The sequence below is a fragment of the Lepus europaeus genome, chromosome X (genome assembly GCF_033115175.1).
Source record: "Lepus europaeus isolate LE1 chromosome X, mLepTim1.pri, whole genome shotgun sequence".
Classification (NCBI taxonomy): Eukaryota; Metazoa; Chordata; class Mammalia; order Lagomorpha; family Leporidae; genus Lepus; species Lepus europaeus.
In genome coordinates this window covers 18,222,096-18,226,553 of record NC_084850.1, presented here as the reverse complement: position 1 = coordinate 18,226,553, position 4,458 = coordinate 18,222,096, and positions in this window count along the sequence as shown.

Sequence of the window (4,458 nt, the reverse complement as noted above, 5' to 3'; positions counted from 1 at the left end):
TTGTCTAAATATGATCAGAGTCGGTGAACTCAAAAGGCCTTCATAGCCTTGGCAACTCATGACAAAAAAAAAAAAAAAAGCCTAGGGTGATTACTGATGCCATAAACAAGAGTGTTAATTTGTTAAGTCAACAACAGGAGTCACTGTGCACTTACTCCGCATGTAGGATCTCTTTCCTAAATGTGCTGTACATTGTGATTTAATGCTATAACTGGTACTCAAACAGTATTTTACACTTTGTGTTTCTGTGTGGGTGCAAACTGTTGAAAGCTTTACTTAATATATGCTAAATTAATCTTCTGTTTATAAAGATAATTGAAAGTGAATCTTGATGTAAATGGAATGGGAGAGGGAGCAGGAGATGGGAGGGTTGCGGGTGGGAGGGAGATTATGGCAGGGGGGAAGCCATTGTAATCCAAAATCTATACTTTGGAAATTTATATTTATTAAATAAAAGTTAAAAAAAAGAAACATAATAATATTGTAGATTTTTGGCTAGATTTTTGAAGAAGTGTTGATTTAAAGCAGAAATTTAAGAATATCTTTACAGTATGTACCTCTCACCTTTCTGTTTACATATATAGAAGTAGAATCTAAGTCTGTGTTTATATCCATATCCATCTTTCTACCTTCAGATTGTTTTCGCTCTTCATATTGAAAAATATTTTTGAACCTAAATAAACACAACGTAGGGAAACTAAATTGTGTGAGGTTAGAGCATGAAAATGGTTGCCTGAAAAATATGTACTTTTTTTCCTGAATATGAATCTTTGTAGGAATAAGGTTGGAATTTTTAAAAACAGTGTGCAGCTTTTTTAAGGTAATTGTTAAGGAATTGGGCATCTTTTTTTTTTTTCACTTGTACAGTTAATGAACTATCAAGTCTATTTAAATTCCTATGGACTCTAATTAATTTTTTTCTCTCTCTTTTTTTTCTACAACTTCTTTTTCTATATCTTTTGTGGTTTCTCTCCCATATTTTTCTCTGCCTATTGCACACAGGTATTTTCTAGAATAGCACCCTCCTAATTTCAGATACAAAACACTTACCATTAGAGACATTTTGCAGAGCATCTTATGCTTAGAAAATGTTTGAAGCATGTCTTTTTGTCCCCTACCATTCTGGGGGAATTGTTTTAAATTAAATTCACCTTAATCTTACAGCATTTCATGTTTTAGTTTTTTTCCTTGTTATCACTCATTTATGAAGCTTCCAAAGATTGAGGACTGCTCCTGGGCAATGCAAAATGATTCCTATTTTCTTTCCTGTATGTCCTTTTAATTCTGTGTTTCTCCAGAGGCCTTAACTTTGGCTTTAGGTAAATTGAATTCATCAACTTCACCTCCTAAAAATGTCCCAGTTTCTGCATGTGCAGCTCTAGTGCAGGTAGTCAGGAGACCCATGGACTCCACCTATCTCCCTGCATGTCTCTTGCATGCAAGCATAGAGCCCCCACTGACTTCCAGGCAGAGCACTGTTGGACAAAGGGAGCCCTTTGACTTGAGATTGGGAGCCTTGGAGGGGAAGCACCCTGGTCAGTGATCATAGTTTGCCTCATTAACATTCTTTTCTCCAGAGTGGTCTGTCATATTGAAGGGCTGCTGAGAATGGTAGAGCTTCCCTCTGCAACTGCCCCATAATTACCCTAGACATCTCAACCCAGCCATGTGTTCTTGCCCAGTTCACCAAGTTCCTGTCATCTGAAGAAAAAGTTTAGAGAAGTTCAAGTGGGAAGTTTACTAATTGGCTTGCCCCCAGCTGACAGGAGTGCCCCTGTTATGAGCATTTGAGACTGCTTCTGGCTGTTTATCTATGAAGGATCTGGGAAGTTCACAGAGGGACCCATGTTGTGATATTGCAGGTTAAGGTACCACTTATATGGGCACTTCCACATTTTTTGGCCTTTGTAAATAATGCTTCCATGAATATCGGTGTAGAAATATCTCTTTGAGTCTCTACTTTTGATTCTTTGGGACATATACCCAGAATTGGAGTTGTGGCTCCTGTAGTAATTGAATTTTTAGTTTTTTTAAAACTTGGCATACTGTCTTCCACATTGGCTGCACTATTTTATGTTCTCACCAGTAGCACACAAAAGTTCCACAGAAAATATTTTTAATGATCCAGCAGTTGACAGCAAATAAAATTAGGCCCTTCCTCATTTTATTGAAAGCAACAAATTGGACATCACCTAGTTGCAAAGAGATTTGTTACACAGTATTGATTACAGTCATCCACATTTTTGACACCAGCACAGTATTTCAAATTGCTTATGTTTGTTTAGCCAGAGGTGTTTTCTTTCTCGAGGCAATGCACCATAGGGAGATTTCATACAGGGGAGAGTTAGCCTGTGTTTAGCAAAATGTGAGAAGGTTGGATGTAAAAGAAGTCGAAAAAGAAAACTGGCTTGTGCCTCCACCAAGGATATTTTCTTGAGCAGATAAAATTTGAGGAAAATTCCATACCGAAGTTGAGAATCTGGAATTTGATTCTCTGAAAACTTCTTAGAATGCCTTTATGTAGTTGCAGGAAAACACAAATCCTAGTTTGAAGACCAATGGGATCTCTTTAAAGAAGGGGCAAGTCTAACTAGATGTGCTTGGAAAGAATGAGTAATGCCCTAAATGGGTGTTTCTCAAATGATAATGTGCTTCAAAATCATCTGTGAAAGATTGTTAAGACAGAGATTGATTGGCCTCACCAACTTGCACAAAAATTGGCATTATTCCTAAGTGCCCTGTATATGAACATTAGTATTACAACCACCACAATCCAGATAAAAAACAAGTCCATTGCCTCCAAAATTTTCCCTGTACCCACTATTTTTGTGGTAAGAAAGCTTACCTTGAGGTATTATCCTCTTAAAAAACTGTGTATGTTGGCCGTCGCCTTGGCTCACTTGGCTAATCCTCCACCTGCGGCACCAGCACCCAGGGTTCTAGTCCCAGTTGGGTTGCCGGATTCTGTCCTGGTTGCCCCTCTTCCAGTCCAGCTCTCTGCTGTGGCCCAGGAGGGCAGTGGAGGACGGCCCAAGTGCTTGGGTCCCTGCACCCGCATGGGAGACCAGGAGGAAGCACCTGGCTCCTGGCTTAAGATTGGCACAGCGTGCTGACCGTAGCAGCCATTTGGGTGGTGAACCAACAGAAGGAAGACCTCTCTCTCTCTCTCTCTCTCTCTCACTGTCTAACTCTTCCTGTCCAAAAAAAAATTGTACATGCACTCTTGTTGGGAAAGTAAACTAGTAGAGCCATTGTGGAAGACAGTATGGAGATTCCTCAGAAAGCTGAAAATAGATCTACCATATGACCCAGACATCCCACTCCTGGGAATTTACCCGAAGGAAATGAAATCAGGATATGAAAGAGTTATCTGTACCCCCATGCTTATTGTAGCTCAATTCACAATAGCTAAGATATGGAATCAAACTAGATGTCCATCAACTGATGTACATGCACAATTGTGTTGTTATTAACTATAGGCATTATGTTGTGCATCAGATCTCTGGAACTTACTCCTCTTGGATAAATGACTTTATGTCCATTGAAAAATTATTCTCCATATATCCATAACCACCATTGTACTATTTTAACTATTTACTTATTTGAGAGCCGGTGAGGAGTGGGGCGGGGAGGAGGGAAATTTTCCATCTGTTGGCTCATTACCCAAATACCTGCTGTGTCAGGCCAAAACCAGGAGCAAGGAACTCAATCTTGGTATCCCACGTGAGTTGCAGGAACTCACTCACTTTGACTATAACTTGCTGACTCCCAAGGTACACATTAGCCAGAAGCTGGAATCAGGAGTGAAGCCATGACTTGAACCAACTCATTCTGATATGGGATGTGGGCATCCCAAACAACTTCTTAACTACTATGCCAAATACCTGTTCCAAAGCAATTGCACTGTTAACTGAAATTGCCCTCTTTTTATGTGCCCATGAGGCAAATGGGCATATGTATTTCATTGGAGTATTATAAAAAGATTTTAGGGGCTGACTTTGTGCCTTAGCAAGCAGAGCTGTCTCCTGCAACACTGGCATCCCACATGAGAGCCAGTTTCTGTGCTGGTTGCTTCACTTTTGATCCAACTCCCTGCTAACACACCTGAGAAAGCAAAATAAGATGGCCCAAGTGCTTGGGGCCCTGCACCCACATGGGAGGCCTGGACGAAGCTCTTGGCTCTCAGCTTTGGCCTAGCCCAGCCCTGGCTATTGGAGCCATTTGGGGAATGAGCCAGCAGATAGAAGACACCTCTCTCTCTCCCTCTCCCTCCTCCCTCCCCATCTGTAATCCTGCCTTTCAAGTAAAAATAAATATCTTTTTAAAAAAAGACTTTAAGCGCATTGATGATATGGATGTAAAAGACAAAAAAAAAAACCCTCTCATACACATACTGTGCTATCAACAAGCTCCTAGCCTAGTATGAAAGTGATATCATTGACAAAAATACCTAGGAAT